Source organism: Haplochromis burtoni, unplaced genomic scaffold, assembly GCF_018398535.1.
Source record: "Haplochromis burtoni strain Fernald_Lab_line unplaced genomic scaffold, NCSU_Asbu1 Contig_65, whole genome shotgun sequence".
Taxonomy (NCBI): Eukaryota; Metazoa; Chordata; class Actinopteri; order Cichliformes; family Cichlidae; genus Haplochromis; species Haplochromis burtoni.
This window is the reverse complement of record NW_024582426.1, coordinates 463,549-478,235: the sequence shown is the minus strand read 5'-3', so window position 1 is coordinate 478,235 and position 14,687 is coordinate 463,549.

Here is a 14,687-nt window from a genome sequence, read left to right as displayed (position 1 = left end):
TTTATCTATCATAACTATGTTTCTACACTCATTTTATAGGAGTGCTTGTTGTTTGTTGTATATTTGCTGCTAAGACAACTCACTTTCCCTCTGGGATTAATAAAGTTTCTCTGCTTCTGATTAGGATTCTTATCAGCTTCTCAAAGTATTTTGTTCACTTTCTCAGCACGCTGTCGTTACCCATTAGTACATTTTCAGTTCTGTATTAATCATCCTAATCTGTTGCACATCCTTTCCACCTCCTTTTCTCCCTCGTTAATTGATATAACTTATCTGTTCATCTCTAGCATCATGTGCAACTGACGTTAAGCCTCTTTTTTGCGTCTCACTTTGCTGTTTACCTATGCCATTACTCTTGTCTACTTTTTCTATCTTTCTCAGTATCCCCTTTTCTTTTTTTAAAATCTTTGTTTGAATAAAAAATTTGATGAGTCATACACTAAAGAATAGGACAAATTAAAATGTTGAAATTATGGGAAACATCTTTTAAGCCACATAAGCCACAAATACCAGTGTAATGACAAAAGAAAAGTCAGGGCACTACCTAAACGAATAATTGTTTTTTTCTGGGTATCAAAAGTGTCATATCTGGACCACAATGGTGGCCAGCTGTCAGACCAACACTGCCAGGCATAAAGACATTTACAAGCTATTGCTTAACACTGACTACAGACCTGTTTTTGGCTTCATCTTAGCTCTGTGATGTAAAAGATGATTGCACAATGCAGTGGCTATAGAAAAGGAGCGAAAGGGGTGTTACAGTGTCAGCCTTGGGGTAAACTGAAAGTAACAAGAAATGTGGATGTCACCCCCAAACCCACAACCATCCTCACATGCAGTTGTTTTAAAATAGAAAGCAAAGGAAAGCAACTCTGTCCATGCAACAGCAGCAAAGGAGGGGTACAGGAGCTAAGTTTATTATTGCTGGTTCAGTCCATGCATATCTAATAACTAGCATATAGTCTCAGCCAGGTGACCAAGAGAATTATTTATCGTCTTATTATTAGTATATCATTGCTGAGTTGCTTAAAATTTATAGCTGATGCTACATTTCATAATTGTGTGCGAGAGAGCAGCAGGGATACTATTATTATGTCTGTCAGTCAAATGCAAAACAGAAATCGATAAAGGTTACTCCCCTCTCGTTTCATATCTGGGGAAGCCACAGATATGAAAACAAGAGGGGAGCCAGCAGAGAGTGAAATGAATGATTTCTGGAGTGAGTGCAAAAGAAGATCTGAAGACTTCCTCTTGTCTGACAACAGGCGACTGACTGTTGTTAAGTAAACACAAAGCAAAGTTTTACTCAAACAAGTACAGAAACTGTGAGGAGCATGCACACTTCTTTCCACATTTACGTGCATGTGTCTGTGTGTGCTTCAGTACACTGTGTGTTCTTCTTATAAACTGAGAAAATCAAGGACAGCTTTAGCTCTTAGCAACAAGAATATGAATGTGCAGGTGACAACAATTTTTTTCATTTTCACACTCTGCTCTATTCTGCTGCCTGTGTCATGTCAGTATTGCTTTTCTTTCTTTTCTCGGGACTGTTCTTGTCCAGTAGAGTAGACGAGACACCTCCGTAAATGTTTACTGTATGAGAGGGTTTTTTTTTACAGATGTGAGTGAAGAGTGATAAACATAAAACATCTGGACACTGACCCAACATCTGCTATTATAAGGAAGTTGAACACAGAGACCAAGTGTACTGAAGAAAGTATGAAGAGGAAAAAAAGTTGAATGGCACACTACAGTTTGCAGAAACCAGCTTTCATAACCTGATGAGATAGAAACACCTAAACCTTACTAAAAAAATTAACTGCACAAACTTGCATCTTGATTTATTTCTATCTCGCTCCCTTACTTCACCTTTCTGTTTCTCTCCTTTTCATAGAAAGCCAATAAGACAGCTTGGGAGTCAGGCACCCATTGCAGGGGTGGGTCATGCAGGATACAGAAAAGAGAGCCAACAAGGAGCAGATGTTAAAGAAAACATGCAGAGACACACTGATGCAAACACACATTTGGAGCATGTAGTTCCTGTCCTGGAACTGAAAGTACAGCTTCACCTCTTCTAAACACGTACAAACTCAAATTGAAGTAAAAAAGGGAAGTTATGGAACACATCAGATACAGAAAAGCTTCCCCCCCCCACATGAAAGGGCATTGCAACTTTGCAGAAACATAATTTTCTGAGTAATGTGTATGCTTCTTGCAGCCTTTGTTAAATCCCAGTACATGTATGCATGTGTGTGTGAATCAGGCTGATCCATAATCATCTGAGGAAACATCTGCATGGACCTGTGTGGGTTGAAAGGGGCGGTATTTGCAGATAACCTCTGACTTCTCCGAGAGGAAGCTTGGAGGGAACCTCAGGAAGTGACTCTCAGGACTGAAGCACAAAACAGATCTTGCATTTACAGCAGCAGTGAAAATAAACACAGCTTTCAGGTGCAGAAGCACAATGACTCGAGTGTGTGCATCAGCACCTTGCCTTATTTTTAACCGTATAACCAGGTGCATGCAAGAAAATTCACTCAACAGTTTGCACATAGGAAATAAAACAAAACAGCCATGTAATAACGTGGTCTGTTTTTAATGTGTATTAATGCCACACCTGAACCGTTTTTGCAACACCTTGACAAACACGGTCATTAATCAATCAGTCAACAGCCTATCACGCTATTTGTTCTGTATGTTCCCAAACTCTCGAGCAGAACACTATAAAAACCCCACCTCAGGCGAGGGGAGGAGAAATTGGCCCTGTGCCTCTCTTTCAGAGCCTCTGCACAGAAAGGAAGCAGCCTGAGTAGTTGTATTGTAAGTCCTTCCTGCAGTTCTCGAAAGGCATAACTATGCTTTACTGGGCCTGTCTTTTTGCCAGTGATGTCCAAGATACCAGAAACACAGCTGTTAAGTGTTGTGGCAGAATGCTACCCAAAACTGGCATGGCACTGTAAAATGCCAGTGTGATGGTTTACTGACAAAATAGGTTGGTCTTCTGGGTAGCAGTGCATTCCTCACATTTTGTGTTCTTCATATGAAATATCTCTGTGTCACTGTCAAGATGCAATCCATAAACTTTATTTTAGCATGGTTATAACTTCAGCTGTTGGTGCAAGATTGTAATTGTTGCTGCAAAATAACCAGCAGATACTGCAGGTCTGTGGGGTGGCTCTACGTGACATGAAGCTCTTTCGATTTGTGAATTTTATATTCTGGTTGATACAGGGAGGATGGTGCCTGCTCTGAGGCTTCACTGGTTTCGCTTCTCCGCTCTGCAAAACCACACATACAAATACGTCCCCTCACAGTACCACGTCAACACAAACACTCACACAAGCGTGGCTGAGGGCGGACGTACGTCAAGAGCAAAGAGTGGAATCCTACTCCCCCTATAACGTCACACGCCCACTGCTGCCCGGCATGGCACCCAGACAGTTAACGGCAGCGCTCGTGATGAGCTGAATGAAAGTGTGTGAGTGTCTGATTGTTCCTACATCGACTGACAGTGACGTCTGTCCATTCTCTCCACCTCCATCTCTTTCTCCATTTCTCCATCCCACATGCAAGACAGACGGAGAACAATAGGAACAACATGAGCGCAGATAAAGCTAAAATATAAGACAAATATTAAATAAAAATGGTAAGGCAATAATAAAAAGGGGACTATTCAGTTTCAGTTTAATCACTCCCAGACCCAGGGGAATAAGACACAGCTGTGTTATCATTGGTGTCTGTACAACCTGTCAAAGACTCACCCACTCTGACACACATACATGCACAATGGGTAATTACTGCCAGTTAGCCCACTCATTTGTTGCTATTACACCAAAATGACTTCCTCCACTGCCCATTTGAATGCACATCAGTGTGGAAATACCATTTAAGCATGTGGGCTTGGCAGACTAGTCACAATTTTGCAATTAACGTAAATCACGTGCATTTTACTTACTAACTACTTTCTCAAATGCTTTCACAAATAAGAGCTGATGTCCTGACAAAAATTAAATATGGCATTTATTTTCAGCTGCAACCTCTGACACCCAGCAGGTCATTACAACCTGCACACATTCTAACAGAAAGAATACAATCATAGTCTAAATGACCACGTTTTAGTTTATTTTCCCGTCACAGGTGCATCAAGTGGAAACAAAATGTTTTAAAATGTATCTTTTACATTTGCGCCATGTTTTATTAATAAATGTGAATTTCTTAATGAGTTGTTGAATTTTCTGAGTCTTCTGTCAATTTTTGCAGACAGCTTGATGCAAATATTTGCAGTTATTAGGAAGCTATTGCCAGGAGCCTGTTAGCTAATCTAACTCAAACCCTGGAGGCAAAGAACTTATCTAACTCTCTGCCAGAACACTGAATAAGCGTGTTTCATCAAAAACGTCCAACTATAAGTTGAATAAATATGATCCCATTTAAGAACAGGAGAAAAACACTGACAAAAAGTGAACATCTTTTCTGAATTAAAAGATAGCATCAAATACAGCTTCCAGATATCTTTAGAAGCTTAGGTAAGTTCAAGACGTTTATTTTGATAATATCTGCCCTTTTACCTTTGCGTGCTGAAACTTGTGAGGCAGTCAGTGTTGCAAAGCACCACTGAGGCCTTCAACGCCAAGGATTTACATGATTGTTGACCTGGATTTAAAAAGACAGAAACAACAAAGAGAGAAACGGAGGCCTCTGAACATTCATTATTAATGCAGACAGCTAAAATGCATAACAGCACCAGTTAGAAACACTGAAGAATTGGGAACGAGCTGAGAGAAGAAGAAGAAGTAATATTAGCCTTTCAGCACGCTCACCTTGGGTAAAGTAGGACGGGTCCCAACTTGAATTTGTAAAGTCGGCCAGAAATCCCACTAATCACACTAATAGTATTACTATTTGGTTTTGATTGTTGCATTGCTATATGTGATCAATCACCTCAAGTTTTCTTATTAATCATAATCTGATAAGAAATGCCAAACGAACACTGAGAAAATACTAAAGAAATGATACATACTAATGAAAACATACTTTGTCACTCTCTTGTAACTCCATAATTAAATGTTTGGAAATCAAGGTGATTTTAACGAAAACGACAGGGACATAAATATATTCATATGTCCCTGTCCCTGTTATTTCACATCTTAGCGATAACAAAATGGCATACAAAGGAAATAATAGCTGATGGATCAAGAAGAAGCTTTAACTTCCAGGGTGAATTGTCTCGTTACAGATTTACCTTTAAGCAGTTAAAAGATATACATGCTGGTCCTGAAAGTCCCACAAACCCAACTAGCAACTAAGGAAGTGCACATCTACTTCCCAGTGAGATTATTCATCAGCCAGCATATCTAATTCAAACACAGAAATATATCTGGGCCTTTTTGCCAGACCACCTGACCTTCGACGCCATAGTAATGGTCTGCCTGACAGAGCCAAAACATACAGCCTGAGCAAGTCCCGTGGGTCAGTCTGTGTTTTCTCAAACATGCACACAAACACACACGATCACACACGTGCATGTGCATTCACAGTCGCAGTATGTGATAAGTGCTGCAGCCCTTAACCCTCTGAGATAGAGGGAGAACTTTAAGTGCAGACAGGAATTCTACTGCTCTCTCAATCACTCGTGTGTGTTTGCATGTGAAACATGGACAGTGTGTGCCTACATGTGAATGTATCGGAGTTAGTTTCGGCTGAGACGTGTTTCTTTTTCTCTCTGACAAACCAGTCTGACTGCACACATATTCACACGCACGCACACACACACACACACACACACACACACACACACACACACACACACACACACACACACTAGTAGAAACAAACACATGCACAAAAATGTGCATACAAGTGTGCTAAAGTAGAGAGGTGATTTGTGAAAGATTTCTCACGGCCAGAGTGCCCCGGTCTGCACTGAGCAAATACTGATTGATTGGTAGAGAGGCTGGAAGTGCATTCCACAGAATTAGCCAGTGTGCACAACAAACTATAAATGCACACTAATGCTGCATATTGCAAGACTACTATCTCTTCTGTCAACTCTGTAGGAAGTAGGTAGACATTAAGCTCCTTCATTTTCCTACTGGACTAGGTTGCAAACACAGTTTAATTAGAGACACATAAACTAAGGTCTCCTACAGATTTAAGGTCACCAAGAAAACTTGCATGTATGTCTTAAAACACAGAGGACATCAATAACAACAACAAAACAAACCCCACACAGCCAAAGAAAATGAGATGCATTGATCCCATAAATTCTGTAGCCTGAGCAGTTACAGGATGCTAAAAAGCTCAGTTTACAAGAACAGTCACTGTTGTTTCTTCTGTACAGCAATAAACAGAGAATACATTGTTTTTCTGCACATTTAAGCAAAATGCATCTAGCACACACTTGTAAAATCATGGTGTAACACTTTTAGATGAATTGTACAAGATGAACCAGATGAACTGGAATTTTGCAGAATTCCACTGCTTCAGGCTTCCATCAGCATGCTGCATTATTGCCCATTACAACACTTACAAATGTTTGTGCATGCAAGTTATAGCACGTACTCCTCAAACTGATCTGACATGGGTGCACAGTATATGTGCAAGCTTGCATCTAAATCCTTAAGCGGGCATGCTTTCAGGGACCAGCTGTGTACAACATGCAAGAAGTTTCAGATTTCATGCACAAGGAATTGATTGCCTTCCAGCAAGCCAGTATTGCTCTGCTAGGTAATGCAATGATTAACCAAAGAGCCGCCCAACACTGATTTAAATTTAAAAAGAACGAACAGGAAGGAAAACTCGAAATGAAATCGAAGCAGCATGTCAGTTAGGGGAAGTTCTCATCTGTCATCTCAGTCTTACCTCGCTCGAAGTCATTACATACCATATGCTTGTATTTCCAGCTCTCTGCAAAGGTGGGCCTAACTGCAACGTTATAACCTTGGAAACATTCGACTTCATATTTTCAACCATCAAGTCTCTATTGTAGCACTATCTGTCAAAATGTGCAAAAAGTAAGCAGCATAAAATTGAAAAGCAGCATTTAAGAATTTCACAAGGATAATTAAAGAGTCATAATGTCCTAATATGTCATAATATGGTATTTTATATAAATATACTATATTTTTTTTTTTTTTTTGGAGTTAAGTAATGGATGCTCAGGTATTGGGCTGCTCTAATCATAAAGTTTTTCACTGACATCAGCTTGAATGAGAGCAGTGTCATCTCAGGCACAACTCTTTAAGCTGTAAGCACAGAAGCCCCACCCACCTACTGTTCTAATATTCGGTTTGCAGGGGGCAGCCAATCAGAACAAAGCTGGCTTAACAGAGGAAAAGGAGCTAAAAAATAGCTTGCTTCTGTTCTAGTAGACTCAAAGGTAACACTACAAGAAAATTACTTGGATTAAATGTACTGACTTTTTAAAATCTGAAGTACCTGTTAATACCCCATGTAGTGATGCTGTATTTCCCCAGCCTAAACTCAAGAAAAGCATGACATTGCGTATCCATATACCTCTATCTGGTATAACTGTCACTCACAGATAAATTGTACAGTACAGATGCAGATAATAACAAAGCAGCTGATGTCCCAGATCTGTGCTGTTGCCCAGTCATAGTGTGTGTTCCTGCTGTTAGACAAAACCACTTGTCCCAACTACTGTTTTCAAGTTCATTTTACCAGCAGACAAAGAGTCCATTTATCTAAGGGGAGGCAGCGAGAGAAGGAGGAGGCAGCGAAGACTAACAGAGAGCGAGGACAGAGAAGAGAAAGACGACTGACAGAAAGACTTTCCAAAACAGCAGATCCTGGAATGTTGGTGGAAGGTGCCACATTGTTCCAAAATATTTGTTGCTCTGTCGGCACGGCAACAGGACAACCGTCGTGTTTATTAGCAAATCCCTACCACGATACCAGCGAGTCCAGAGAAGTAGAGGAAACACCCAGTGAAAAGGAATGACGGCCGTGATAGGGAACAAAAAGTTATCATTAAAAAAAAACGCACACACAACAGGGCTGAACAATAAAAAGAGACAGCCTGTGACTTTCATTGTTGACTTTACATTGGTAAATGCAGGGTGGAAATACCAACATGTTCACATAACCACGTACAGTGGAAGCTACAGGTATCTGTAGCTGCACACAGCTGCAAGTGGAGCAACACATGGCGAACAGAACAAACTATTGTCACTCAACTATGGAGGCCGTTTGCTTCCCTCAGATTCACCCAACTTAGCCTCAAACACACACAAAGGAGGGAAATCTCCCATGTTCTCCCAGTTCTCTGCTGTCTGCTGTCACCATATATGATGATGCATACAGCAAGGTGATCAAATTAGGAAATGTAATGCTCCATTACTAGCGCACACTGTGGAAAGTTAACAATGCAAAAAAGAACAAAATAGATTCTGGGAGTCTTTATCCCTTTGAGAAACAAAAATGATAAAGTGAATGCAAAGCTATACAATTTTTCAGTTCAATAAACTGACAGTCTCACGTCTTGATGCATGCTCAATCATCCAGGTAAGTAAATCTCCAAAAGTTGATTCTGTTCATCTGGACGTAGCGTTTTGTAGGAGAAACGTTTTGTCACTCATCCAAGTGACTTCTTCAGTCTCAGCTGACTGCAGGTTTCCCCAATCGTATAATCTGATAACCGTATATAAAATTTGGCACTGATATCATTTGGTTTTGTTAATTTTTATTATTCAATTCAATTCAGTTCAGTTTAATTTTATTTATATAGCACCCGTGAGTGAAGAAGAAACACTATGTGCATTAAATTCGTTATCTTCTAATGTCTGTAATGCACAGACACACAGATTCCTGTTAATTAGCGCAAACATAATAAAAATGAAACACTGGAGGAAAGACTTCTTGGGTGGTCTGCTGGTTAAAAATACTCAAAAAATCAAAAACATGGCCAAGAAGTCCAGATCAGTCATTTGTAAATCCCTTGATTACTCTCTTGACCAATTGTGCTAGTTACCAAGATATGGATTTTCATTGAACAGTAATTGTTTAGGAATACAAATAAATATTTAAAAACTGTTATAAAACCAAATGATATGCAGAAACTGTTTATATAGAATAAACTGATGAAGATAATAGAAATCAGTGTCAGCACACACTGTAATGATTAAGCTACCACGCCCTTAATCATGCATAATCTTACAAGTTAATACAATTCCAATGACAGACATATAGGGTTCATTAACAGGGAAATTAGCTATAGACACCAAAACATTTTCTGTACCTTGTTGTAGACAACATATACACCTTATTCAGTACACCTGATCACCTACTTGCCAATCCAAATATCTAATCTGACAGCAACTCAGTGTATTTGGGCGTGCAGACATTTTTCAAACTGAGCACCAGCAAAGAGCAGAAAGGCAATTTAGATTACTTTGAAAGCGACATGGCTGAGAGCATCAGACAGGTTGGTCTGAATATTTCAGAAACTGCTGCTCTACTTGGGTACGATTTCTAACATTTTACAGAGAAAATCAAAGAAAATATCCAGTTCTCTGGGAGAGCACCCATGAAGGTTTGATGTGCTGTGATGGCCTACAGCAGCAGAAGAATACTCCGGTTGCCTCTCCCGTCAACAGAACAGAATAGAAGTTTGGAAAAATGCTTTGATTTCTGCTGCAATATTCTGATGCCACAGTCACAATTTCATGAATCCAACCCACCTGGTATCAACGGTTCAGCCTGCTGGTTGTGGTGTAATAGTGTGGGAGATATTTCCTTGCTTTAATTCAGGGCCCTTAGTACTAATTTCTAGTCTGTGGGAGCTTACCTGGCTTTGGACCTAGCCTCAGAACAACTGCAGATCTTGCCACATCAGTATGACAAGCAACTTATCTAAGATAATACTTACCCTGTCATGTTGCTGTTGCTACTCTGTGTTTTATTATTTATTGTAATTTTGTCTTGTTGCCACTTCGGTGGCTGTTTGCGAAAGTTTACAGTATAGAAACTTACTATCTGCTTTAAAATGCTTATGTTTCTGTTTAAAATAAATTTAAATTGGTGGTCTAGAGTGTCATTTTAATGGACACATGTAAGCCAATATGACTGAAGTATTTGCTACAGTGTTAATACAGCATCGTTAACAGCCAAAGAGCGATCAAAGTCTGAGCCTCCTCCTCTAAAATCATAATACCACTCAATATTGATCTATGATCAGGTTTCATAGCCGTCTCAGAGGAGTGTTTTGAGAAAGATCTCTATGTGCTGGAGTGTGTTAATGTGCTGGCCTGTACATGTGTGGATCCATGAGAGATAGAGAGAGGAAGATGAAAACAGAGAGAAGAGAGTCTCTTTTTACTGTTGCACATCTCTGGTTTCATAGGAGAGCATTCAGCAAGATAGAGATAGCGTATATTCATATATATATCAGGTAGACCTGAATATAATTTAAACAAAACATTCACTGTGCTCTGAGTAACTCTGTATTTATCTTAAGCTTTTTGACAACCCTGCATTTATGTTCTTTCCTCTTCAGTAAATACAAAAGAACAAACATCCATTCTTCCTTCTTTCACCCACAGGCTAAAACTGCTGCTCAGCTTAAAACAATCGCTCAGTCCTGTCACTTTCTCCCTCCCTCTACCTTCTTCTCCCTCCCCCTTCCCTCTACCTTTTTATTGCCTCTGAAAAGCCAGGCTGGAATAACCAGCAAGTCCAAACACATGCTGACAACCTCCCAGTCACACTTGTACACACAAACAACACACAAATGCAGCCCGAGACATACTAAAACAAAAACACACACGCACCTTGTGCGGTTGGGTAAGGTTCCCCCAGCTTGCAGAGGTAAATGGAGTGGAACAGGTTAGCACTGCTGCCTTATAGTGTCCCACCTGTACAAACACAGTGCCTGATCGTGGCTAAAAAGGCTCACACACAGACACGGACATGGACACGGACACACACTAATAGTGCTCCATCTGGACTGAGGCACTGGTGGGTTTTAATAGCTATCGATCATTTTCCCTGGTGACACACTCACACACTCACCTCCCTGTTACAGGCCAAACAGAGCCAGCTGAGGACTCATACAGGTCCCCAAGAGTATACACAAAGGCACACACTGCACATTTGCACACAACCTAATAATACAGTACCAAAAAGCCCTTTTTTTGGTCTGTGTGTGTGCGTGTGTAAACGTGCGTGGAGAGAAAATGAAAGAGACCTGCTGCGGCTCACTCTGCCTTTCTTTTTAGATGAGGTTATTTAATTTACATAATGAGGCCCAGGCTCACTCTCATAGATTGAATTACTCTGAGACAACAAATAAAAATGAATACAGACAAGCACCCCTACAAACATACAAATCTCAGTATGTAACCCTTTCACTGGAGTTGTTCTCTTGCTTTGGCCGTGGTAAAAGAGCAACTGTAAAGAAAAAGTCAACTCTGAGAACCTGCAGTGTGCCCACCCTCACCCAATGACGTCATCGCACACTTGTGAGTGAGTTACAGTGATCTGAAAGGGTCAAAATGAGGGAGAGCCAATCGATATTCCATATGATTCTGACCAATAAATCTAAGATGTGATTAGTCAGGGTAGTTAGCGACGATTAATTGGCTAAGCTAATAAAGTCCTTTGAGTGTGAGGGTGCCAGAGAGGCTGCTGGGAATCGTGTTGATTTTACGAGCAAATTAATTAAAACGGCGCCTTAAAAATCCCCGTCAAAGTCCGGCATCAAACAGTCATTGTACACTCAGGGAAGGGCAGAACAAAGAGACATCAATCTGGGAGATTCAGTGTGTGTCTGAGTGTGTGTAATAATCAAACACAATGATTCCTTCCTTTACTCCATGTTGTAAATCTAGAAAGGAAAGAGGGACATTTGTCATTTAGCACTGTCTTTCCTCTTTCATTATAAAAATTGCTGCCACGGTATCTTATTACCGTGTAAGAGCTATGAGCATGTGTAAAGATGGGTCCACGTGAAAGTGTGCATGCACCCAACATAATTCTCAAATAGTGGTTAAAAAAAAAGCAAGGAGGGGGGGGTGAAGATCTTTTCTAGGATAAAGACGCAGAGGCTAACAAAGGAGAGCATGAGGGGGAAAATGACATTGTTATGGATGATGAACTGTGCCACTGTTTTTGTCTCAGAGCCTCGGTTCAGTTTAAACTTTGTAGTGAAGTTTGTCCACTCTTAAACCAGTAAATTAGTGGTTGGCATCCTTGTGACAGATAACATAAACTTAAATAGCTCAGGTTGATCTATTTTTCAAATTCACTCAGTTACGTCTAATCTAACAATTAAGTATCCATGTGCATTGCAAAATTTGGAAACCAAAACTAGAAATTGTGTTACTTTGAACAATTATGTAAATAAAAGATTAACCTTTTTTCCCCAAATGACCCAAAGTCAGAATTCAGACCTTCTTTTCAACATATTTACCAAAATTGGTGTATTATTAAGGGGAAAGGTCCTGAGAAAATTTTATCTCTCTGAAATTTTTTAGCAAGATCTCAAACTTTGAATGGCTTGTTTTGGGCTATGATCTGTTCACAGTTATCATTAAAAAAAGTCCAGGCGAAGCAATTTTCAAAGCCTTCCAAATACGGTGTGTCCTCAACTATATGCTGTGTCTGCCTAACTATCACCGTCGAGACTCCTCTAAGCCTCACAAAATTAAACTGACTAAATAACTGATGCCGGTAAACCAGAAGAGCTGAAGCAACATATTTTTAGGACGCTGGTTCCTCAGTTCATAATGCAAACACAAAACAGTGGAGGTCAAGTTGACGTCTTAAAAAAAAGTCAGAGCACCCATTTGACAGCAGTAAGCCCCTCAGGAACATTTAGCAGACTCTGTGGTGGTGGTGCACAGTTCTGCCGAGCAGCGACACCTGCACAAATAGAGTGCCACCTTCATGGAAGAATCATCAGAAGAAAAACTTTCCACTATCCACAACCCAAAATTCTCCATCCAGACTTCTGCAAATAAAAGTCTAAACAAACCTGATGCATTCTGAAAAACAGTCCTGTAGACTGATGATGGTAAAATGAAATTTCAGAGGGCGTGCAATGAACGCAAATGTGTTTTGAGGGAAAAGGGGTGCAGAAATGTATAAAAGCAACACCTTTTCAAATCCCGAGGACAGGGCTGCATGGATCGTGCAGTCAGTAGCATGGAATGGAAGGATTAAATTAATCCACAGCAAATCCTGGAGGCAAACATCACAATGCATGTAAAAGCTGAATGGAATGGCTTCTAAAACAACATACAGATCCTAAACATACCTTAAAATAAAGTAAATGACTTTCTCAAGAAGTATAAGTTTATAAGTTTCTGACATGATCCTCAAAATCCCAAAGAAACTGTGCATGAAATATTTTAATTGTGTTCATTTTTAACTTCAGTTCCTTTGTAAACCGGGTCCATTTGAGAGTACTACCACATGGAGTCTCCAGAGCTGGATCTGTACTCTAAAGCAAATGCTTGCTCTTTCTTTAATCCATTACTTTCAGCTGAATATTTCAGCCATTTGGATCTAAAGTTTAGCTTTCCTTTTCATCTGCATGTTTATCAACTGATTTATCTGCTTGATCAGTGTTTTTGTGCACTTTTACTGCACTCTAATTGTGTGGTTCAGGTGTTATGATGGCCTCAGTCTACAGACCCAGACATTTACACACATACGCCGAATGTGCGAGCTTGCTTACAGTCCAGCAGGACACACACAATCGCCACAGCTGGGTGCTTTTTTCCGTCACATAGCAGCTGAAACAACAATTGTTCTCACAGCGTAAGACCATTGTGTGTGTGCACTGTCTCAAACGCTTCAACAGTCTGTCTCCTTGTCTCTCACTCACCCTGCAAATCTCGAGGGATGCCCAGTTTGACGTAAAGAGCAAAAGTTTCTAAAACGTTTCACTGCTTTTGCACTTGTGCTTTTCTTTCTCACTGTGTGGTGCTTTGGCCAGTGTTTCAGTTTAAGCTACTGATACCAACACAAACACGGAGAGCAGTCTGAGATTTTACTGAAATGAGCTGCTGTAACAATACAATTAGGCCACAGCCTGTTTCCATCACAGGGGAAATCCTGCTGCCTGGTTGGCCACTGATAGGAGTGAGACGAGAGAAAGAGTGAGAGAGGAGGATGAGAATGATAAGAGAAAAGCAAAGTGTAGGGGGATACGTGAGGAGGACATCTGTGATCCAGTCCAGAGGGAAAACAGCGCAGAGGTACCGTAAGAATGTAGGGGGTGAAACATACGAATGAAAGGCCGGAGAGGAAAAGGTTATGATAAAATACACAAATGTTGAGCAAGCAGCAAGGGTTAGTTAACCAGAGGAAAGACGAGGCAACTTAGAAGGCACAATTGTACCACTTCGGGACAGGATGCAGCTGAGCAGGAACAAAGCACTAAGAAAGACAAAAAAAAACCAACAAAAAAAAACATGTTTGTGTGACAGTGTTGATTCTTTATCTTGAAAATAAACCCCAGAAGCAGCCAGGAAAGTGTCTCTGGCCTTTGTGTTGCATATAAAACAAAGTGTTTCTGTAAAATCTGTCCTATAAATAAACATCTGTTTTTGTTTTCACATCTGGATTAAATATTACGATGACATCCTATTTTTTTTCCACTTAAAAATGTTGATGACCTCTGTTTTGTTTTGCTTCTTTTTCTTTTTTAAATTTACTTATTAACA